Below are 25,870 nucleotides of genomic sequence, written 5' to 3'. Positions count from 1 at the left end.
GACCAGTGATGGAGGACATGCATTGGATGTGGGAAATTGGAAGGGTATAGTTTGTTTCAGATGCGGATCAAACAACCATCTTGCAAATTCCAGGATATGTCCAGCGCTAAATAAAGTGTGTAACAAATGTTAGAAAAAAGATCATTTCATTAATGTGTGCAAAAATTCAATGAAGACAATAAATGAAATTGTGGATAATGTGATGGATGAAGAAGAAAATTTGCAGGGATTAATATGAAGTGTGCACGATGATTGTATACAAAAAGATCAAACATCAAGGTGTGAGAAAACTTTGAAGTTACCAAGTTGTTATATAAACATAGATGGTGTAGAAGCTAAGACTATGTAGATTCCTACACATTGCATACTATAATGGGTAAACACATTTTTGATAAGTTATGGCCAGGAAAAGAGTTGCATAATCCTGATGTCAATGCTGGTAGCTATTCTGGTCACAGAATTCCCTTGCAAGGGTTTATATGGGTGGATATTGAGTTTGAATCCTGCAAGTGTCATGGGAAAATTTATGTTGCAGATAAAGGAGGCCATATTCTCAGGTGGCTACATATAATGGAACTTGCTATAAATTTGATCCATGTAACAATCCCTTAGTGTATTCTGTTCAGAAAACTGAGTGTATTCAAGATTGTAGTGAATATCAAAATTTGAAGGGAAAGTATCCTAGTGTCTTTAGTGACCAACTGGGAAGTATGAGTGGATTCAAGCACAAAATTGTGTTGTGTGAGAAATTGGTACCTGCTAGACAGAAATTGAGAAATGTACCTACAAACTACAGAAGCAAATCGAAGGGAGTATCACAGGAGTTATGTGAAAACCAAATTGTGGAACCAGTAGAGAGGTCTGATTGGGTATCACCTATTGTGATATCTCTTAAATCTAATAGCGAATTGAGAATGTGTGTGAAATTGAGGTGTTTAAATGAAGCAATTTGGATTGATACATTTCCACTACCTAATTTGCAATAGTTAATGTCATCCATAGGTGTCACAGCAATATGTTGGACAATAGACCTCACAAGTGCATATCAACAAATTGTGTTAGAGAAGGAGTCTAAGCATTGTACAGCTTTTATAGCCCCAAAAGGCTTGTATCAATACCGTAGGATGCTGTTCAGTCTGCCAGTTCACCAGTTCATCAGTGCTTTTCCAAAGATACATTTACAGAATATTGTCTGGCATACAAGGTGCGGAGGTATTTCAAGATGATATTTTAATCTTTGGAAAAAACAAGGAAACTCATGCCGTGGGATTACATTCGGTCTTGTTAGCACATAAAGAAAATGACTTGACTGTAAAAAATGAGGGATGTGTTTTTGGCAAAGAGAAAGTAAAGTATTAGGCCATGTCATTTCTAAAGAAGGAATACATCCTAAAGTCAGCCATGTTGATGCCATTTTCAAAGCTCCGGATCCAGATAACAAGGAACAACTCATGTCTTTTTTAGGACATGCAGAATTGTACTTGTGTTTTGTGGAGAATTATTCATCCAAGGTAGATCCCCCTATGTGTTTTGTCAAAAAAATAAAATGTAAGTTCCATTGGTCACAGGAACAATCAGAATGCTTCCAGAAAATCAAGAAAGAGCTATCCATGTCACCATGTTTTGAAATCCTTTGTTGTGGGAGCTGAATGTGTGGTAACCGTGGATGCGATTAGTTATGGAACTGAAGTTGTTCTTTCACAAGAATACAAAGGAGATAAATTTACTGCAGCGTATGCATCACGTACATTAACACAAGCCAAAAGGAATTACTCAGTCATAGAAAAAAGAATGATTTGCTGCGGCATGGGCTGCAGAGAAATTAATTTTCAAAGGTATGTGTTTGGGGAACAAAATTTAGAATATGCACGAACCATGAGCCCATAGTGAATATTTTGCAATGTGGGGGTGGGAAGACTCTAACACCTAGGTTAGCAAGGAGAGCTTTGAAACTGCAAATATTTCATTATGATATACGTTATTTACCTTGAAAAAACAATGTGATCGCAGATCGTTTGTCGAGGTTACGAAGTAATTGTTTGAATGGAAACGAAGGATGTGAAGAAGAAAGAATGTGAAGTAGCGTTCACATATGAGGACATTGTAGGAAGTGGAAAGAATGGGTGTGAGAGTGAGTTGTTAGAAATAATGTGGATGCAAGAAATGAAAAAGGACATTACTTTGGAAACAGTAACAGGGTATATTTTAAAAGCCTAGGGAAAGTCAATTAAGAGGTGAATGTGCTTCATTCTGGAAAGTCAAGGATGAATTTGCTGTGTGTTGAGAGATAATTTTAAGAGGCAATAAAATAGTTCCACCATGGGGCATACAGGAAAGCATCATTCAGTTAGAGCATGAAGAACATGGAGGAATGTCAGGGAACAAAAGGAAAATTAAAGAACGTTTTTGGTGGCCTGGATTGGATAGCATGGTGGATCATTGGTGAGTGATTGTAAAGTACGCAGCATAAAGTGGTTAAACCCTTGAAGGCAACTTTGACCATGGTGGAATTACTTGATGGTTTATGGCAGAAACTAGCAATTTATTTTATGGGACCTTTCTCTATGTTGTCTATGGACAATGATGTCATGCTTCTAAATGACTATTATTCTAAATGACCAGAAGTAGGGATAGTAAATGATATCACCACCAATACAGTGATACCATTTTTAGAAAATGTTTTTACATGGGAAGGTATCCCTGAAGTACTGGTTTTGGAAGATGGGGAGCAACTTGTATCTAGCAAAATGCAGAGTTTTCTATAGAATGCAGGTATTAAACACATAAAAACATCACTATATTGCCCAGACAGTAGTGGTCAGGTAGAATGATTTAATAGAGTAGTAAAAGAAACTATACAGTTGGCTATTAAATCAGGTTTACCATGGAGAAAGACACTTCAACATCGAAACAACATCAGGAAATGAGGATGCAGGTGGAGAGATTCCAAGAACGTACTAAACTGTATCTGTGTCGTAACAATAAATTGCCCGAAGTAGAAATCGGACAGTATGTGCATGTGAGAAGTCCAAGTTTTGTTGAGAAAGGCCCTGAGGTGTGGTTAGAACCTTTTAGAATTGTAAGGGTCACGGGCAGTGCTGTAAAACTGGAAGATGGTAGGGAATGGAATTTGCGTCGTGTGAGCATGTGCCAGCAAAAAGTAAATGAATGGACCACAAGTAATGTGACTCTTGTTGATGTGCGTGAAAATACTGGATATATATCTTGGGTGACAATGTTGTTGGTAGTCTACGAAAGAAAAATGAGGATGGTAACAGTGGTGATGCTAGTGTGAATAGTGGTTGAAATAGTGCAGGCTTTAATGAATCATTGAGGCGGGGTACAAGAGTGAGAACATTACCTGCACATTTTGATGGATATTTATTGGAATGACCAAATTCTTTTCTTCACATTAATAATTTGAGTTCTTCATGAATTTCTTATTATTTCCTAATGTTAAAAAAAAAGAGGAAAGATGTGTGGAATTCGGAATGTGAGAAAGTAATGTTGGGGAAGAATTTGAAGTGGCGGATGAGGTAACTGGGGGGCAGTTGGAAATTTGCTTGTCACCACTACCGCTTCCACTGGCTTCTTTATATGTGTAGTTATATGTAAGGCTAAATAAATAAAGTATTTTACCAACTTGGAGTTCCGTTCTTCAACAAACCTACTCTCTTTCTCTGATTTTCTATTAGGAACATCAGGAGAATCTATTCCTTGTTGGGACATATTGTGTGAAGTACTGTGCAAGCACCAATAATATACCCCAAGCACCAAGTACTAATATATTTAAGAAATAATATCTGCTTTGAATAATCAACTACTAATTTTTAACTAATATGCTTCCAAAATGCAATGGATATAAAGTAATCATGTTAAAATGGGGGCACAGGAGGCGTAGCCATGCCGGCAATCAGCCGAAGCACTGTAACTGTTAAAACACATATGACGCATTATCGTAGCCAAGGCCTTAGATACCAAACTAAAATGGTGGCGGTCTTGTGATGAGACACCACGTTTGAATGTCTCCTCAACGGGAGAAGCACTTCAGCATGTCCCTGTGGCCCCACTGCCCAGGAATGGGCTCCCGGTTGCCTGAGGAATACCCAGCCAAACAGGGTTCACTGTGCTGGCCTGCCGGCTGCTGTGCAAGGCCCGCATCCCAAGGTAGGGAAACTGCATTTGGTGTGCGCTGGTTAGAAATTAAAACAAGACACCAATGTGGTGTGTGGGGCCACTGTAGCCGTGTGTTTATGGTTTGTGAGCAAACTTGTAAGAAAAAATTCAAAGCGTTTCCAGAAATTTGAAACCAAAAGTCAATTACATAGAAAAAATATTCAGAACAGCGCTTAATTGAAAGTTATGATATAATTAAGTTACATACTATTATAATATAAATCAAAACTTAATTATCAATTTAACTAATATGATAATATAGAGCAAACAGTATGGAATAAGGAGAGCAAAGTGCTACTTATTTTGTCAGAAACAGCATTCAAAAGAGGAAGATTGTTCTATACATGGACTGTTATGTGTTGCCAATGTTCTGTTCTAGATTTTTTGTTTATGATGTAACATACTTTCAAGTGCTGCGTGGAGTGGCATTAAAAAGATTTATGTATAATGGTAGTCTCCGGTCTTATAATGAAATTACTGAAGATGACCGAGTGTGTTAAAGTGAGATTGAGTGAGTCAAAATAAGTGAGAATTAGTGGAACTGAGTGTAAATGAGTGAGTATAAGTGAGTGACAGAGCGACTGTGTGAATCTGAATGAGTAGGACTGGAAGATTCAGGGAGAACAAGTGAGTCAAGGCGAGCCTGAGGGAGACTAGGTGAGAATGAATGGGAATGAGTGAATCAAAGTGAAACTGAGTGAATCATTGTGAGATTGAGTGAGTCAGAATGAGTAAGACTGAGACTGAATGAATCAGGAGTGAGAATTAGTAGGACTAGGTGAGATTAAAAATGACTGAGACTGCATGAGTCAATGAGACTGAGTGAGTCAGAATAAGTAACGTTGAGTGCAGTTGCAAATGAGAGTAAGTGAATGAGCAGGAGAGTAAGAGTGAGTGCAAGCGAGTGTGAGTGACCCCTCCGAGCAAACATCTGTCTCACTTTCTGGAATTCGACCACAGTACTTTTAATGGTCGCCAGCTACCACTGTGTTTATAGTGACCATAGCAAAACAGAACCCTATTGAAACTCTTGTAAGAAACAAAGTTCCTTTGAAATTACCACTCTGGATCTACTGACGGCTGCGGAATTGTAGACCGTGGAAAAGAAACCGGTTTCCAAAACAGCTCTTTTGACTGATGTACAGAATTCAAAATGATAATTTCCACCTTCTATACTAAATCGAGTTTGGTCCGATTGCTGACAAGGACACTCATTTAGATTTTTTGCATAGGTGTTGTCAAAATATGTTTTGTAAAATCTGATGTTACTGACCCATAGTCCTGCGAAACGGGCTGAAATCCAGTTCTCAGTGGACAGTGATCGTTCAGAAACCTTTCTGAGTCTTTTTTACAGAATCATTTTATAAGTACTCATGCGGGCTCTAATGCCGAGTGGTTTAAGGAGAGTAACTCTGAAACATCTAGCTTCCCCTGACAACTTCCCGTGGTATCATTTCTTTCACACTTTTAGAATGGTAAGTTGTCATGGCAACGGAACAATGCTTTTAAATATAGCACTTCATTTCTCAGGTAGCTGCTCATTTGCTGTCTGTGAGAGAAACAACTTTTACTCGCAGCTACGTTATATATTCTGTAAACAAAGATCACTGGGCGGGATCTGTGGGTGATTCTATTTTATTATTTTGTGCAAGTTACTAAGATTTTAGTTAGATTGATGGTGTGCTATCTGCCTTTGCATTACGAATTCTTCAATAATTAAGCAAACACATAAAGATTATGTATCCATGTTTTCAAAAACAATATTCGAGCCTCCCACCAAATTAAAAAAAGAAACATACACCTTGTAAAAGATATAAACTTCTCAGTGAGAGAAGAGGAGAATCGAGGTGTGTTACATTCAAGCAGGATGTGCATAAAGCGAATTGCACACAGGTTAAAAACAAATTAAAGAATGACTTGTGAATAGCCCACTTGACACTCTGCATTATTCAGAATTTGGTTCAAAGATTTAGTATACACTCCGACAAAGACGTTCATAAATGCTGCAGGTTGCAAATTGCAGTTATTTTCTCTGGCCATTTCCAGCACATACTTGTTTTATAGAAATTAAGGACTGGATCCTAGGGTTTGTATTTAAAAAAGCAACATTTTTAGCACCGAACACAGACAAGTGTAATTGTGCCAATGTCTGTTTTGGGCAACAGCACAAAATGACAGCTTGGCCACAGAAACCAAGAAGTGTTGCAATACAGCTGCTTGGGTAGGAATTCCCCCTTTTAGCTGGAGTCTTTTGTTACTATTATGTCCCTTGAGCCATTTTAAGTGTTATGGGCCTAATGTGATAATTCTGGCTGCATGCTCTACAGCCATTTCGAAAGTGCTTATTTTCTGTTGACACAAGTCCACATCCTGGTTGTTTAATGTCAGCTAAATACAAAATTCTCAGAAGTTGGGAATTTTCTTATCCACTGAAAATAGATTCCTGGATTACTGAAAAGCTGCAGTTGGTTCTTAAAGAGTCCAGACTATATAAAATATGTGACAACATCCAATTATGATAACATAATTGTTGAGGAATTATTGATCGGTATAATGAAAAGGCAACAATCTGGATTCTAAATCTATCAACTCTGACTCAATAGGCCTAGTGAAATGTTTACCATTTGTATATTTTATATGTAATACTAAGGTGTCAATATTTAGTTTAATTCCAATTTTAAATCCAGTATTCTAGAATTAAATAGCAGTTAGATAACATCAAACAAAGGGGTAATAATTTGTAGCTCAATCAGGGAAACAAATGGACATTCTAGAATCTAAACCTAAGCAGACATTCTCAAGCAAAATGTTATTGTTGAATCCTCATTGCTGGAGATTGACGGTGGTATAGGTTTGCATACAAAGCATTTGGTGTGAATCTTTTCAATGGGTAGCCCCTTGTACAGTGTGGCAATGCAATCCAGAAATTATTACTGCGATTCAGGTAAGGTTATGTGCTCGGTCAATGAGAGAAGCCATTCGCATTTTAGACAAGATATCACTCCATCATTAAGGATATCTTCAAGGATACAAATCATTGCCCTGAGTACCAACTATTTGCTAACAATTGAAACTAGAAAACATCAAGCTTGTGAAATATTTAACATCGCCCTAAATTATTTCAGGAACCAAATGACTTGTCTTGATATAGTTCAGCCTATTTTGCGACATGAATAGGATCATTAGACTGATCTTGGAGAACAAGCAGGAAATACAATAAGTGATGAAACAGACAACACATTTGCAGGAAAGATCCCAACTCAGGCTAACAGCAGCTGAAGCATTACTGATGATCATGTGCTCGCTCTTAAAATGGTCCCTTAAAGGTCCAATGGTTGATGGTGAACAAAGGTGTAGTGTAGGAATTTGCAAAATTATAAATCTTTCTCTTGGGAATACTTGGTGCTTCTGAGCTACAGGTTCCACATTTTCTGAAAAATTAGACTCTGCACTCCAGCATTCTTTTTTAAGAGCACATTGTTCTCCTTGCCAGCTACCAGAAAGACAAAGGTGCAGGACGGTGTGAGGTTTAGAATACGACCTCCCTTTAAGTCTTTAGGCCAGATGTAGGAAAACTCCTGCATTGCGACTCGCAATTTGCGAGTCGCAATGCAGGATGCAGGATGGTGTCCCTGGCACCATCTGCGAGTCGCAAGGGGGTCGCAAAGGCCACCTCATTAATATTAATGAGGTGGGTCGCAACTTGCGACTCCCTTGCGAGTCGCAGCACTCACAGGGATGGTGGCCTGCTGGAGACAGCAGACCACCATGTCTGTGACTGCTTTTAAATAAAGCAGTTTTTTTTTTTTTGTAATGCAGCCCGTTTTCCTTAAAGGAAAACGAGATGCATTACAAAATGAAAAAATGAAACGTGTCCGTTTCATTTTTTCAGAGCAGGCAGTGGTCCATAGGACCATTGCCTGCTCTGAAAAAATGTTTTCAAAGCCATTCACAAAGGGGAAGGGGTCCCATGGGGACCCCTTCCATTTTGCAAATGGGTTACCACCAGTGTGACACCGGTGGTAACTGCGATTGCTTTGCGACCGCATTAGCGGTCACAAAGCAATCCTGCATCGCGCTGTGACTCGCAAATAGGAAGGGTAACACCCCTTCCTATTTGTGACTCGCAGTCCCGGTTTGTGAGTCGGTAACTAGGTTACCGACTCGCAAAATGGGAATGGGCAAAGCGATGTGGGTTTTGCGTGTCGCAAACAGCGATTTTTGCTGTTTGCGACGCGCAAAACCCTTTCTACATCTGGCCCTTTATGTGCAGCACAAATGCGTGTGGATTTTCTCACACCGATTGTTTTTAAGACGGTATTGTATTGATTGAAACCTGTGAGTCTTTTGGCATTTCCATAGTGTCAAGCTCAGAAAGCTGTAGTAGTCATACAGACAAATGAAATCTGAGTAGTATTAACTTAAAAGCCAGCCTCACACAAACAGTATCACAGGTCTGTATAAAAGAAGTATGATGGTTGATGTTACAATCGAAGTTAATTTGGGGATTTCCCATGCGCATTAGTGGTTCAAGAACTCAAACTACATAGCTGCCTAAGCATTTAGCACATTACCTCACTAACCATCATATCATCTACCAAGTTCTACATTTGATTTTCTGCATCCACATAACAAAGCATAACAAACTTAAAATACACACATTTTTTAGAAATGCCTCAGAGCATAACAGCCACTCAAAGCCAAGCAATGGACTGCTGCATATCACTGCAGAACAAATCAAAAAGCATCGTCCTTCAGTGAACACATCCATAAACATATAGACCCACCCAGATACATGACAGAAACTAGCGAACAACTGTACAGTACTATCCATCAGTAAACAATTCCCTGATCTATTCTAATTTTAACTTCCACTATCTAATGTCTCATCTGATACCATTAAATACGCAACTGAAATATACTATCAACATTCCACTTGGATCCATTTACTGAGTAACCCGAAAATGTAAAGCCACGCGCATTTCGATAGTGCTAGGGAAACATCCATAAAGGTTATTAATTGCTCTAGAAATATTGTACATTTACTCAGCAGCCCATCGAATGTGTCTGACAGGTGACTTGTGCAGTCTTTTATACACTGGCTTTTTTGAGAGCCTTTCAGGCCACCTCTGGTTATCGGTCCAAAGAACATTGAAGTTCTGAGAGAAAGAAAAAACGCAGGGTACACAGAACTCCAGGTAGGGCTTGTGCTCAGTGCTGACGGCTACAGAAGTACAAGGAAGAACATTGAGTCATTCTATTTCCAACCTCGCAGAATTAGGCTGCCATGTTCTCAGTGTTTTTTTTTTTTTACTACTTGTGTCCTGGTTTTACCTCATTGATTCGGCTCACACTGTGCGTGTGAGTCATCGTACTTTAAAGCTTCCAGGTTTTTTTTCGGAGTTTAAAATAGAAAAAGGTTCTCCGTAAAACTCAAATAGTCTCAATGAAGTCTCTTCTAATTAGATGTACTGGAAATAAAAACAAACTGCCGAAATTGGGGGAAAAAGACATTAAGAAAGTGATTGTTCCAAAGGGAGCAAACAGGCATTACCAGAGATAGGGAATATAATGAGATTAAGAAAAACCAACTGAAGTTAAGCTATTGCAGGTGGAGGTGGGTGTACAGTGCGAGGTGTAGCGTCAACTGCCCCATGAGTACAGCTGGGCTTATACCTACAGCCCTAAGGATGAGGGTTAAGCAGATCTCTGTGTTGAACTATCTGGACTTGAGAGAATCACACATCCAACAATACCATAAACCAGTCTACTTACTCTTGTGCACTGCTACTGACAGACAGCCACTGACCACTGAGAGCAGGTGCATAGCTTTATTCACACAGACCGCTGAGAAGAGGTGTGAGGCTTCATTGACACTGACCACTGAGAGGACGTTTGAGGCTTCATTGGCACGGACTGCTGAGAAGACGTGTGAGGCTTGATTGACACTGGCGGCTGATGAAAGGTCTGAGGCTTGATTGACACTGACCGCTAAGAAGAGGTGTGAGGCTTTGTTGACAGTCACCTTGAGAACAGGTGCAAGGCTCTATTGGCACTGACTGCTGAGAAGACGTGTGAGGCTTCATTGACATGGACTGCTGAGAAAAGATGTGAGGCCTAGTTGACACTGACTGCTAAGAAGAGGTTGTGAGGCTTTGTTGACAGTCACCTTGAGAACAGGTGCAAGGCTCTATTGGCACTGACTGCTGAGAAGACGTGTGAGGCTTCATTGACATGGACTGCTGAGAAAAGATGTGAGGCCTAGTTGACACTGACTGCTAAGAAGAGGTTGTGAGGCTTCATTAACACTGACTGCTGAGGACAGGTTTGAGGCTTCATTGACAGTGACCACTAAGAAGAGGTGTGAGGCTTTGTTGACAATGACCTTGAGAACAGGTACAAGGCTCCATTGACACTGACCGCTGAGACGAGGTGTAAGGTTTCATTGACAATGACCGCTGAGAAGAGGTGTGAGGCTTCATTGACACTGACCGCTGAGAAGAGGTCTGAGGCTTTGTTGACAATGATCTCTGAGAAGAGGTGTGAGTCTTTGTTGACCCTGACCACGGGGCAGAGATGTCTCTGGCTAAGACTCCTGAGAAGAGGCATTAGTTACAATGACCAGTGACGTGTGACATTATTGACACCATCCCCCGAGCAGAGACTTCACTCACACTGACCATGGAGAAGAGGTATGAGTCGACGTCTGAGCAGAGACACTGCTTACACTAATCCCTGAGCAGAAGCATCACTTACACTGACTGCTGAACAGAGGCGTGAGCAACAATGACCAATAACGTGACATGATTAACACAAACCAATGAGTAGAGTGTCGCTCACACTGACCGCTCAGAAGAGGTAGAAGTCTTCACTGACCTCCGAGTGGAGACACTATTTACAGTGCCCCTGAGAAGAGGCATCGCTCACACGGACTACTGAACAGAGGCATCAGTGACAACCATTCAACAGAAGTGTGAGGTATCATAAACACTGACAACTGATCTGTGAGCAGAGGAAGCACTGACACGGATCACAAGTAAACGCATAACAGTAACAATGACACAGTGGCAGGCTTGGTACTCTTTTCGTTGAGCATCCATAAGCACCTGCCTGCAAAGGATGTCTTTGGTAAAACCAACCCACCTTGCAATGTATCGCACCTGTTATAATTGTGGGAATAGCAACAAGGTCTCCAAGGTCCAATGTAAGGGACTGAAGTTGTTGTTCTTCAGTCAAGTGCTTTATGGGTAAATCTTATCATATATCTTCTACATTATTCCACTTGTTATTCTTCTACTGCTGATTACCCGCCCATCTGTCCTTGGTGGGGAGGTAGTTCTACTTCTGATGACCTTCCCAGTGTCTTGGGTTGGGGGAGAGATAGTGTTTCTAGCTATCGGGGTGTAGGGTGAAGCCCTTCTCTACTCCCATAAGGCGCACAGACAAGCACATTGTGTTCTTTGGATAGCAACCTCTACCTGGCTCACAACAACATCACCACAGTCATTCGGTATTAGCTGATGGATTGATTGAGGTCACAATGACACACATTCAATACGTGTTAGTATTGTGTTTAAACGTATTTATTTTCACTGTATTAAATATGGCTAAAATTAAAGCTCTACCACTGGCCAGTAGGTATCGGTTATTACCCAGGGGTGTTTCAGCTTGACAAAGTGCTTTGTAAATTGAGTTACAGCTTCGAATCATTTGTGGATGTGATCTCCGGTGTCGGCTGAAGTTCATCCGTTCGGCACTACTATCTGTCTTGTGAATGTCTTTTAGAAAATATGTTTCAGTTTTGCATTGAGGGTAATTAAGGACAAATCAGGCTTGAGTTGTCCAGTAGAGATAAAAACAGGCAGGAGTAGTTTGAAAATGAAGGCATCTGAATGTTGAGAAGCAGAGACTGAATTGGAAATTAGACATTTTATTAGGGCATTTCACAATCTTAAGAAGTTGAACAGTGTAAATAATGTAGATTGTAATAATTCCTTGAATTTGGAGGACACTATGCTTAGAAAAATAACATAATTGCCTATGGCCCATTCATTTATTTATCAGAAACTCTCCACTGAACAAATGATACTTTAAGGCACTGTTTGATTGATTTACAAATATGGATAGTGTGCTTTTCACCAATACTTAATCCATGATAATATGCATAACCTTCCGGAGATTCAAGTTGAGTCAGTTCTCCAGGCACTAAAGTGCAGGATGTTGAAAAGAAGGGATACAACACAAAAATTGAGGACAGAGACAGCTGTCCATGATAAAAGTGGAAACATAGCACAGGTCAGTGCAATCTGCTTCAAGGTCTTCTTAAATGGAGTTTTCAGCTTTTTGGATAATCTTGCACTAGAGGCTGTTCCAGAATTTATAGTCTAAAAAAAACTTCACACCCTTTAAAATGCGTTAGATTAAATTGAGCAGTGTTTTAAAACTGGGTCAAATTAGAACTGGGAAATTGTTTCATGTGTGTCATAGAGGCGCCCTTAATAACCCAGGCTCAGATCAGGATCCCATGCATGTACCCCAGTAAAAAAAAAAAAAGTAATGTCTATTCTCTTAGATAAGGCTAGGCAGAGCAAGCATACACGGAATGAGGGAACAGCCAGATGCTTCGTGGCTGTGTTCCTGGACCATTGTGGGAACCTGAATGCCCAGACAATGAATGGTGAGTGCAGTCCGATGCTGCAGCCGTCCTTGTGGTAGCTTCTTATGGGTGACTTAAGGCGGGTGGTGCAGAGCATGTAGGCTCAGATGCTGATATTAAGGGCCTAGTCGCAGTGTCAGTTTCTCCAGATGCGCTCTCTGGGTGACAGTGACCACCCCCTCAGTTTCTGGAGGCGGGCCCACAGGCTTCTTAGAACAACTCCTACTTGATACAATAGCGCATGCTGGGAAGATGTTCCAATTTGTGCATTCCCTCACCTGGCGCACACTCGGTGTTCACCATATGCAATCCTGCTTCATGCATAAGAGATTCAGCACTATCAAAGGAACTTTCTTATTTGTTTGGGACAAAGCCCGTATATGAATGCACCCTTAGGTATATATTGTGAATGCAAATGTGGGTACTCATTACATAACGCAATAGTCGGCTTGCAACTCCTTGTGAAATACAAAGCAGTCCCAAAGTGGGGCATGCACCCCAGAGAAATGTTACAAGGAGAGGGGAGGCAGTTTAGTTACTCGGCAGAGGCGTTGTGTCCATTTGTGCAGCAGTTGCAGTGGCACCGAGGCCGGGAGGCCTGTAGGGCCCACTGAACTCGGATTATTGCTCTATTTCAGGTGCACCCGTGGTGCCCACATTCCCTTCCTGCACTAGGGCCTATGGCACAGTAGCTATACTGCTGTTACTCACGCCTTCGCAAAGCATCGACACTGCGGCGTTTTTAGCTCTAGGCAGCCCATGCCCTTGCCCCAGTGCTTGCAGATGATTTGTTTCCTTTTGGCTGCTCCCACTCTGTATCAGGTTGCTCAGTTTTTTTTGTGGTTTATGTTTTGATCGACCACATCCTGCTGATAAGCAGCTAATCCCCCCGTTTTTTTCCTTGAATGTCTGTGCTCGCTCCCTGCCCGCCTTTGTTTCCTGATCCAGTGTTTGCATTTCTTCAGTTGGCATGGCCTCATGGCTGAGAGGGACGTTCAGCGATGTGCCACTGCCTGGCAGGTTAGAATGCATGCGTGAGCAGCAAAGCTGCGCGCCTGCCTCAGAATGAAGCATCTTCGAGACACTGCGCCCTGGCAGCTGTCAGATGTTCTGTCAGGATGAGTCCGGCGCCAGCCTCACTCTTCCTCGGTACCGCTGATGGGATTCCTTAACGCGGCAATAAACCGATGTTTTCAACATATATTGGTGTTGCAGAAATTGCGTGTCCTGGTCAGTGGTTATAATTATTGCAGCCTTGCGCAAAGATTCTTATAGCTGCAGTTGTCACAGTTCTTCGTAGTCAGCCTCATTATCGCGCTACAAGCACAAAATGTGTTCACAGATGGCATTTCTCACATTGTCTCCCCTAGGTCACAGAATCAGTGATAATTGGAATCTGCTGTCCTTTCTGTAGGTGACAGTGGGACTCGTCATTTTCGTAGTTATTGATGGGTGGTATGGTGCCTTAGCCGCTATGATAACTGTTACGTCTTTTGATAATGTGAAATAATGTATAAAAATAAAATATACAAATAGAAATCAAATAACTTGTCAATTCTACTTGTTTTCAAAAGGCTGGACCAGGAGTATGAGGTACACCAATGAGGTACTATCATTTGCAAGAGGTAGTACACTCTTTTGCCATCTCAGGAGATGTCAAAATATTTGCTATGGTCACCTTTGGTTAGTGTGCAATGTGGTAGGAGGCAGTTCCTTCTGGAAAAGTTGGTCGTTTAGAGAAATTCCTGGTTTGGAAGATTTTTTTCCTTTTTTTTGTGAATGGTGTAATTTGGTATCATTCTGCTTGAGCGGTGGCATGCAGGGTGAGTAACACCCTTTGGGTGAGCCACACATGTTGGTGTAAGCACCTTCATTTAATGTGCACGGCTTCATTTAGTGTGTTTAGTGTCATAACTCATTTACTTTGAGCGGTGCCATTTTTTGTGTGATTGGCATCATTTGGTGTCCGTGGAGTCATTGAGTGTTCATAGTGTCGTGATTCATTTGGTATGAGTGGTTCCATTTGATGTGAGTGGCGAATTTGGTGTACTTAGTGTCCGTCCTTGTGAGCTGTGCCGCTTGATGTGAAGTGGCGACATTCTGTGTGAGTGGCGCATTTGGCGTGAAAGGCACTCTTTAGCCTGATTGATGTGATACTGGAACTGTTCTACTGTCTAAAAGTGTCATCGTTCAGCGTGAGTACCTCTGCTGACCTTGAGAGGCAGGTTTCAGATAAATGGCTGTATTCAGGCTGGTAGCTATTCTGTGAGACTGAAGCCATTTTGTTTTCGTCGTGAGTAGCTCTTTTTATTGTGTTATATTCAAGGTAAGTGTCATTATTCAATTTAAGTGCTTCTAGTCCGTGTGAAGGGATTAAACCTGGGTGAAATTTTAGTTATGCCTGAGTAATCCAGTAATTTCACTTTACTCTTTTTATGAGAAATTACCAAAAATTATGTAATTATGTCTGTCTGATTTTGTGTAATTTACCCTAGAGCGTAGGAATAAAGCACGAGCATCTGCTGCTGTTCCTGTTCTGTTGCTTTTAGTGCTATTTTCTTAGCACAAAATGTATCCTCGGACTATTTCAGATAGAAAGGGAGCATTTTGCACTACGAAAATACTGCTAGGTGCAGAGTTGCACTAATTGCATAATTCCATACATTTTTATGTAATATTGCTGTAATTGTGCATAATCATACTACAACAAACTATGTGAGTTACACGCACCCTTAGAGTGGTTATTTTCAGTATGTTTTCTGTGGGTTTCTCTATTCAGCTCTTTGCAGCTTGAGTGCCTTTATTAGGTCTGAGTTTCCGACAGTTGTCTATTTGTAAAAACGTATGTGCCAGGGCCCTTCTCGGCAGGTCACTGCAGCCTGTGCCACCCATTGCCCATGACAGTGCAGCTGATGACCAGCGACACAACTGCAAAAATTACACTCCTACCAGTGTGATAATTCACACTTTTCTAGTTCACACAAAGTTATAATAATGGCATGAGCAGCATGTATTACTCATTGTTATTATACGATGACTTATGAAACCCTGTTGTTTTGCTCATCTTGAAATTAGACAGACAGCGCCACCAGATGCTGGACTGCCAATAGACCTGGTGCTGACAACTGTGTGCCGGTGCTGAACACCGGAAACCACCGGCTCAATTTATGCACTGATTGTCTCATTCTGCATGAGTGTTCCTATTCACTAAAAGTTGTTCTGTGCTGCGTTTCCATAATTTGTGAGTTGCACTGCTCCCTAAAAGTGGTTGGATATTTCTATAGTGTTAGCATTCACCGCTCGGTCACATCTTGAAATGATAAACTGTAAATTGTTACCTGATGTGAGGATGAAGTGGTAAACTCTTGGAGTCTCATTAACAGCATGAGATTAGCTAAACAGAGCTATTGGAGGAATTGACAATGTTTGTTTAGTAATAAAAATTGCTGACCAATGAGAACGAGTGTAAAAACATTGCGCTATAGATGCCAGTATTTTATCTTGTGGCTAATAGCCTAGTTTATTAAACTTTTAAAACGTGACGGCGTTTACACTCACATAGCAAGGGATGTCCTATTTCTTTCCAGTACAGTCGACTGATAAAGATCACTGATTTTACCAGGGGTGTGGTAACATAATTTGGGCTGCGAAATTTTGTTAAGGTGACAAACTTTGGATCTTCACGAAGATCCAGAACATTTCACTTTTGGAAAATATTGGTACCGGGTAATATTTCTCACAAAAAATTATTTTCGAAACAGATTTTTAGTACACTTTTATGGAAGGATATTTTTTTTGAAGACTAGTGGCAAATTTGTCTTTGTATTGTTAAAAAAAATATTTTTATGGGCATTTCCACCTGCTAGTTTTTCTGATTGTTTATCAATAGCCACATGCTCACTGCTAAATCTAAGAAATAGGTTGGACATTGAGATGTGGTTCTTTAACGATCCCACTGTAATGGAACTTTAAAAAAAAATGCTGTTTCTGAACACGGGGATTGGTAAATAGGCATGCGTTGTGTCGGGAAAGTATTCTTTTCAAAACATTGCATGCTTGTTAATGTTAACTAGGTATACACGTATTTGTTTTAAAAAGAAGATTAAAAATCTACTCACTGCAGGTTTTTAGTGGCAAATCATTGTAGCACAGACTTCTTTTTAGAAATAATTTTCCTGTAAAATGTTTTTGTGGAAAAAGTGCCCTCTAAAAATGTTCTTGTTGAAAAATATTCCCACAAAACAACTTTTTTGGATGCGTACATACGCTTTGACTAAAATAGAATAATTTTGAATACATGCATAGTAGCGGGAGTTACTTGTTTATTATCTGTGTGATGAACATTCACATATATTGTGTGTTGAGATGACTCATCTAGAAGAAAGTATCCACATTTTCATGAAGATCTCTTCCTTAATTCCACAGGCCCATCTTCTAAAATGTCCATTTCATCTTCTGGATTTTGTGGAAATAGGAAAGACATGATCCTGTAGCTGCTTGTCCACAGGTAAGACATACAGAGCTCAATTCTCGTACATCATGTTGCAACACCAAGTTGGGGGTAGTAAAAGCTTTATAAATTACAATATTTTGGCACACAAATGGGTGCTCTGCTCATAGTTGCATCTACAAAGATGCTGATATCATGATGAAAAAAGTTAAACTCTGACACCTGCATACTGTCTCTCAAGGGAAAAAACATTTCCTTGCTCCAGAATATGAGCATGGTGTGAATTTGTGATATCAGTTTTTGTGTCTCAAGTTGGGTTATGCTTTAACATGGATGCACAATGGGAATTGACTTTAAGCTGTACAGTGGTGGCAGTATAACTCAGCGAGTTAAGCGCTACCAAGAGGTCGCGTGCTTAAATCTTGGCAAGCCCAATGCTGCTTTTCATCCTTCTGACATTATTAAACTGGATGCCAATGAGTTATGTAATGAAATCAAAAGTTATTCAATTACAGTGCAGAAATATGGCAAACTGTAGTTAGACATTTAAAATAAGTGAAATGGATTAAGGCACTCCTTTCTGTACGGGATTAGTGGCATAATGTATCCCCAACTGTACGTTATAAGAATATTGCAGGTCATGAAGGGGATCTGAGGCCATCTACAGCTATTAGGCCACATGCCTTTTTGATCTTCTGGAGCTCAAAAATGGCTTGTAATGTCCTTTCTAACATGCTGTTAGGGGTAAGTAAATCTGCATAATACCAGGGTCCTCTTAAATGCCAACCTCCTCAAAAGAACTCGTCAGCTGTCCAAATGTGAGGCTGGTTCATTCAGTTCTGTTTTTTCTTTGGATTCTGGGACTTGTTCTTTGGATCTTGCCTTGTAGGACTATATGTCTTAGAATAGAAAACGAACAACAGGCCAACAAATAATGCTAAGCTGTATTCCCAATTTCCAGTGCTATTATTTTGTGTGACAAACTAAGCCAGCCTTGTCACTCATGCTGTGTGTAACTGGCAGCACCCACAGGGTGTCTGATCACCAGGAGATGATGCTGGTGACATGACGTTCAGAGAATACTAAATATCAGAGTGGCGTCCAGCGGCCAACCTATCCATGGTCTTCTTCCTCTTCCCTTCTGAGGATGCAGAGGGTGGGTAGGTTGACCACTGGCTGCCACTGCACTTTCCTCATGGTAAGTAGCGTTTGCACTGCCTTCACGCGAGGGATGCTATTGACACCCAAATGGGCTCAGTTCCATAATAATAACAAGGTATTAATCTTCCCCAAAGTTGTGGTAATTTGTGATTAGTAATTATTGGAAACACATAAGTTTATACGCCAACCACTGTGTAGATTAGAACAACTGGTCCTGAAGAATTGCCATAAGATCAGTATTGACTTAGAACGGCAAGAAATATGTTGACCTACTGAGCTATCAAAGATGATTGCCTCCCTAAATAGCAACCATTCTTTCAATTAGACAGGTGGACTCGTCTATAAAAATTCCTGTGAGGGCCACTTAGTCATTTTTATCCTGCACATTCTTTAACACTCACAACTTTGTACCTCCAATCTACACCATTAGCCCCACACCCTTACTTCACATATGGCATTTTACATAAAAGATCTCCAGCAAAGAGCCCCCAGTGGGTTCCTGTCGGGGTTTGCAGCGCCGCCCAACGAGGGGCATGCCCTATGATGAAGCATGCCACCCATCTGGGTGTGTGAGGACGGCCCTTGTTCCTGAGGGATCAGACTGCTTCTGGTACCTCAGACTTGACCGTACCTATTCCATTCTTCATCTTTTCTTCAAAAGGAACTGCATACCCTTGTTGTGATATTTGGCCTAGTAGGAGCATGTATGCTGGACTTATAAGCGCTCCTGGTCGCTTCTTTTTGTAGATGGCTTCAGAAAATATGAAGAGGGTGGAATGGCTGCTGCAATATTGGCGTCTGATTTAGCAGTGGTGGGTAGTTTGAAGGCCTGACATTTGGAGCATGTGCTGGTCGGTAGTGTAAAACGTTGGGACAGTGTGTGGTATGTTGCTACGTCCTCAAAATAACATGATTGATGCATGCAGAGCCTGCCTTTCGCTGCCTCCGCTCTTGGTCTGGACAGGAAGCAAGACAGACAGAGGAAGCAGTAAATGTGCTTTGGCTGCCCAGGAGAGGCAGAGTAAGTGGAATTTAGTGTGCATGGGCAGATAGGCAGACTTCCACTTAAGGGAAGGTCACTTTTCCATGAGTGAGGTCGCAAAAGGTGAAGATGGAAGTTGTGAGACTGAAATAATGCATGGAAGTAAAAGGTAAAATGACATCTGTAGTGACTTGTAATAATTTATTACGATTAACTATTGGCGTTCTTTTCTTAAAACAGAAGCATTCTGACATCAGAACCCACCTCTAATGAGAAAATAAAGAAGAGGGGGTTTATTCAGTTGTTAGAAATTGGGTCTCTAGTTGGCAGAGGTATGCCCCCCCTGTCCATTTAGGGACCACAGTCCTAGTCAGGGCAAGACAAGAACACACCCTAAATTAACCTGTGCTCACCCTCTGGTAGCTTGGCACAGAGCAGGGCAGCCTAACTTAGAAGGCAATGTGTTAAGTATTTGTGCAACACACACACAATAACACTGTAAAAGCACGACAAAGAGACTCCACACTGGTTTAGGAAAACAGACAATATTTATCTGATTAAAATAAGACCAAAATGACAAAAATCTAATCAGTAAAAGCAGAAATATGTAATTTCTGAAATATATTCACCACAGTGCTGTCAAATCACCATTGACTCTGTTTTATTATCTGGTTGCCACCGTAGTAGTTTACAAAATCACTATGGCATTGTCTCAATTGGAGTTGTCAGTCACAGGGCTTGCAAGCAAGTTATTGATGTCCTCTACGTGTGAGTCTAGTCGTTCAGACCGAGTTGAGGTGGCAATACGGCCACGGGTGAGGAAATGCAGACTGGTAGTTGTTACTCCTTAGGCCCCACGACTGTCAGAACCTTGTTTATTTTAGAGCTGCCGACGTTGGGCACTGGGACTCTGCAGTATGGTGTCAGCTTCATTGACACTGGTTGTTGTGTATGCTCTGACAAGGGGGGAGCTGCAGCCAGAGTGTGGGTGCCATGCTGGTGTTCTCCTACAAGAAGCTGCTGTTTCTTCGTGATCTGGGCCACGCTACACACTTTGTTCAGTGTCATCATGGTCAAAGCATTGCTGAAGGGCACATACTAGGGGGATCGTCCCTGGGTGCAGCGACAGTCTCCAAGCAGGTCAGGAATCCCTCCAATTGGCACGCAACAAGGAAGTGCTATGGTTTGCATCTCAGAAATGCTCAAACTCAGACAGCGCACAACAAGAAGCGCTGGCTGAGACCCGCCATGAAGTGCCAGAATCAATGGCTGTGGGTCATTTGAATGTGGTCTTTCAATTCCCTAAGATGTCTTGCCAGGGAGGGCAGTCCAGCCCTTGTGGGCCCTTGTAGGCACTCTGGGTTCCAGGGCAATGGTTTTTGAGTCCTTGGGGTACAGGTTAGAGATCAGCAGACAGTAGGGCAGCACAACGTTCCTGTGAACAGCTAAATCTGGCAGAGTGGCGATCCTGGCACATAGCAGACTTTATTCCAGCAGAGTCCCCTTGAGACCAGAAGTGACTCTTTTGAGTGGGTCAGAGATCCAGTACTTATACTAGAAAGTGCCTGTGATGTGCGGTTTGACTTCAAACCGTTTCTGTAAAGTGTGCAGGTCCCTCTTTCAGCTCATCCCCAGCTTCAGACTGACAGTGGGAGTTAATCAGCCCCTTTATGTGGATTCTGGTCACTACACTTTGAAGTGTAAGGGTGAGCCCTTCCAAATCTCCTCCCCAGGAAGCCCATCAGTATGCAGATGGATTCAGATGCAGTTGCATACCCTGTGTTGTGGGTGTCTGAAGGGAATACACAAGTGTAGCTGTCACCTAGTATAGGGCAGACATGTATTGGAGACAGGCTGTAGGCACACAGGGCAGTGAGAGCAGAGAAATCCCCACTTTCTAAAAAAAAAAAAAAGGCATTTCTTAAATAATAATAATGACTCCAACTTTATCAGTAGAGAGGATTTATCATTACCATTCCAATGATACTAAACATGATGCAGCTACTTCTCTCAGATCAGGAATTACAGCTTTAAAGTATTTCAAGGAATTCCCAATGCTGGACATTGAGAGGGTCAGGCCTCACAGTAATGAAAAACAACTTTGGGAGCTGTTCATTACCAGGACATGAAAACTCAAAAGTACATGTCCTGCCTTTTATTTACATTGCACTCTACCCTATGGGCTACCCTATGGTCTACTTAGGGCCTACTTTAGGGGTGTTTTATATGGAAGAAAAGGGGAGTCTAAGGCTTGGCCAGAGGCATTAAATGGCAAGTTGGGATGCCAGTGAGACTTGCACACAGGCTGTGCAGTGGCAGGCCTGAGATGTTTACAGGGCCACTTAAGTGGGTGGCACAATCAGTGCTACAGGCCAAGTATTAGCATTTAATTCACAGGCGCTGGGTATATGGCATACCACTTTACGAGGGACTTACATGTAAACTAAATGTGCTAATTGCGGGTACATCAATGTTACCTTGTTTAGGGGAGAAGCACATGCACGTTAGCACTTATTAGAAGTGTTAATGTGCTCAGAGTCCTAAGGCCAACAAAAGAATACAGCAGCAAAATAGGAGATGAAGGGCAAAAAGACTGGGGTAAGACCACCCTAAGGACGTCAGGTCTAACATCAGTTATTACAATCATCCTCTAATTTTAAGGATAATGCAAGTCACCAAGGAATTTTATGATGACATAACTTTAGACAAAGGTTGAACTTCTTCCTAAACATGGGTCTTAGACTGGGGAGACCATTGATACTCTTGTGCGGTGTAACTGGAGAACCTACTGAGATTAATCGATTTGGATTGTGTGAACTGCAGTGTTATGAATTGCCATTCAGCGTGTCTGACATTATTCAAATTTCTGCCAATTGAGCTGCTCCCTTGATGCTAGGAATATCTGTGCCACTTATATTTTGGGCCTTTAATACAATGTTTTTTTCTTTAACCTAGGCAAAGCATCGGTAGCCCCTGGGCAGCTACTTCACTAAAGATACACCTGCTATCTGGCTCTCTACATGCATGAATAGCATGTTGTGTGTGTTCCATATCACCACTAGAGCCAATTCTCTTACTCTATGCATTGGCATGGCACTTCCAAGACATTGCAGTCTTTTAATGACCCGGGTACTTTACTGGATCCATTGCATGTGCCCAGGTTTCTTTCTTTCAATCTAGACATGCTGTAGTGGTGAGCATGTTTGCAAGGGTGTGCACAACTTAACAAATAAACTCATGTAAGCAATGGAAGTAGAATTCTATATTTGGAACCTCTCAGTCTGATGAAATTCAGCAGCTGGAATTGGAATGCATGGTTCCACAGCCATCAGCATAGCTAGAAGAGCACTTCTCCTTTAAGATCATTTATATGTATTTTAGCTAAAGAACCTCAGTACTTAACCATCTTGAATCAGAGTAATAGGTATGTCTTCTTTCAATGTGCTCTATTTGTACACTGTGTTCGCTTTTCTACAAAGCCAAGTTCGTTATTTTATTGAGTTTTGAGTTGGAATGTTGAGATTGTTGTAGTCAATGCTAGAATGCTCGCATTGTCACTGACAATGTGAAGCGGAGACAAAAAGCAAGGCGGGGGCGAGGCAGAAGCATCGTTTGGGGGAGCCAGATTCTTGTAGTCTTATTGTCTAAAATATATCTAGCATTAACAGCTATTAATGGCCCTGTCCCCTTTTTGTGCACCCATACGGCCAGCTCGGTCCGTAATTGATTAATCAGAGGTTAATCCGCAGACAGCAATAGTACATACATAATTATACGTATCCTTGGTCTAGGATAGGCAAGGAGGAGTTATCATATCACGAATACAAATTCGGAGGTGGAACCCAAGCAGAGTGTCGGCAGAAAAGGGACAGTGTGGCTGTTTTATTTACAGCTAACTTCTTTCATCCGTCACCTCAAATTACAGTAATTTAGCCTCTTTTAAACTTAACTTTATACAATTGAGTCGACATGAGTCAAGTGTTTGGATGATGACCCTGGGTATTTTAAATCTGAACTCCATTGTCATAGTAGCAGCACATTGATTGGGACACACTCATCGCTCAGCTCTGAGAACATTATGTGTGAAATCTGTTCCCATGGCTTTGAAGACAGCTGTTTCAAAGAAAGCGCACGATTCATCAATGTGTTAGAGCATCTGAGGTAAAGCGCTCAACAGCCATCTGTAACCACGCATGAATTCAGCCACCTAATTTTGCAACCGAACTTATATATTTTCCTACCTTGCTAGAGACAGCAATAGCAGAATCCGAGAGTTTATGTAATCTGATTTGAGACCAAGCAGATAACAGTTTAGCGACCTCAATATTTGGTTTTTAGAAGCATTATTCACAAATTCATCATCGCACATCCATCAGCCATTGGTTGATTATAACTGTCATTTGTGATGCATGGAATGTATTTTAACTCTGCACTGGCATGTACCTTGATTACATACAGAAACAAAGTGTACTATTTGTTTTACCATGCATTTTAAATATATTTCTGATTATGACCAGCAGATCCTCTCAAAAACTGCAAAATGCTTCCTCCACATCCACAATTTGGAGGAAAACTTGCACTCACCAAGTCCTAGAAAATACAAAGAAATAATGTAACAGGGAAAGTTTGGGGGTATCCTTCAGAAGCATCCGGGTCCAAAGCGATGTTCAGTGCAGCCCCCCAGCAGAATCACAGTAGATCCACCGATGTGCGGCTCTACTACAAAAAAGAAAAATTGGTCCTCAGAGGGCATTAGGTGCCTCTACTTATATGGGCCTGGGCATAGCTGGAACCTGCATTTTGCAAGCCACACTTGGACTATCAGCAAGCTTCCTTAGTGCAGTTCCGATGGTGGGAAATAAAAGCAAGCACAATTGATTGTCAAAAATCGCCCTATAAATGTTTGCTCATGTAGCACTGGAAAAATTCCATATGTATTTTAAATACGAAGTAATGTGATATTTTTGTAGTTGACTTCTCCACTGCAAGGGGTAGTCAATCTACACTCTACTTTCCAGTGGGACATAGGGGAGAAAGGAGTAGCCATTTTCCACAGACTCAAACTTTCAAGGTATCCAAACAACACCCGGGTCCAGCACACAGTGGACTACGCACTCTGCCAGGGCACTGCACAATGCAACAGTCCAATAAACTACTTTCACACTACCCTATCCCCATTCACTCTCCAGTTCACAAAGACGACCACAAATTCCTTCTGACCCCAGAGGCATCCTTTGACTCCAGTTCTGCTTCTGGTCTTTCAAGATTTGCTCATATGAGCCCTTTCCTTCATTATCTGAACTGGGTTCCTGTACACCAGAGGTTCCTAACCTTTTGATGTTTGTGGACCTCCACTGAATCACTACTGGAGTTCTGTATACCCTGTCTTAGCAATGTCTACCTTTAAAACTCAAACCAATACACTAACATACAGAATTCAGAATAAAATATTGAAATGCACAAATTATGAACTATAGATTTTAATTTACAAATATGCAAAAATCAAACTTTTAAATTTAATAGGAAAGTTCAAAATGTATTTTTTTTCTGAAAGATGATGCACTATTCTAGAATCTAGCATATCACTTTGTTTTTTGCCCCAATGCATGCTCTATTTCTGTCTGTGCATATAACAGACACAATTCAGCCCTTCAATCACCCATATAAGATTCAGTCTGTATTATTTCCGCTGCTCTCATGAATCAATATAAGTATATCAACTTAATTTATAGTTCCCAATTTCAAAATATACACATTTACAGAACATTTTAAAACTCTCTATTTTCAATTTTGTTTTTTATGCATATGTACTTTTTAATCTGATAATTCTGTTTAATTTTCTAAATGGTCACAGGCCCCTTGAATAGGCTTAATGGACTCCCAGGGGTCTGCGGACCACAGGTTAAGAACCTCTGATGTGCACATTAGAGTGCTATTCAAAGCCATGATGCTTATACATATGGCTTTATATCAGTCTACACAGGAATCTGTTCTATTCAAATTTTAATGTCACAATACTGGATGCTGTTTGTGTTCGGCCTTTCTTACACTTCTTGAAATCCCGCAAATTTGAGTGGTTACATTTGGAGACAAAGACTTCTTTCTTTCCGAACGTAGCATTCGCTCACTGTCGCATGAAACCTTTAGTAAAAATTAAAAAAATACTTCAGAAAATGACTTAAGACGTTTCAACTATTTTAACCTTTTTTATGTTGGTTTAATTTTTTTTTTTTGTAATACTGTTAGCTGTTGTTTTTTTAATGTTTGTTTTATTTAATACTGTTAGCTGTTGTGTTGCTCTGCAGCACCAAGAAACATAGGGGGTCATTCTAAGTCTGGCGGGCGGCGGAGGCCGCCCGCCAGACTTCCCCCACCAAAATACCGCTCCGCGGTCGAAAGACCGCTGAGGGTATTTTGGGATTTGCCCTGGGCTGGCGGGCGACCG

The 25,870-nt window shown here is 41.1% G+C and overlaps 1 protein-coding gene across 2 annotated transcripts in view; it reads left to right on the top strand.

Moving 5' to 3' along the window:
* The window catches only part of HIVEP3 (HIVEP zinc finger 3), a 1,670,978-nt gene that overhangs the window by 1,096,542 nt on the left and 548,566 nt on the right, over window positions 1-25,870 (top strand). For both annotated transcript variants that reach the window (XM_069224892.1, XM_069224893.1), the window contains one exon: window positions 17,258-17,339. The gene's annotated coding sequence lies outside the window, so the exon portion shown is untranslated. The remainder of the gene's footprint in view (window positions 1-17,257; window positions 17,340-25,870) is intronic.

This window comes from Pleurodeles waltl, chromosome 3_1, assembly GCF_031143425.1.
Source record: "Pleurodeles waltl isolate 20211129_DDA chromosome 3_1, aPleWal1.hap1.20221129, whole genome shotgun sequence".
Taxonomy (NCBI): Eukaryota; Metazoa; Chordata; class Amphibia; order Caudata; family Salamandridae; genus Pleurodeles; species Pleurodeles waltl.
This window is presented reverse-complemented; position numbering and strand designations above follow the sequence as displayed.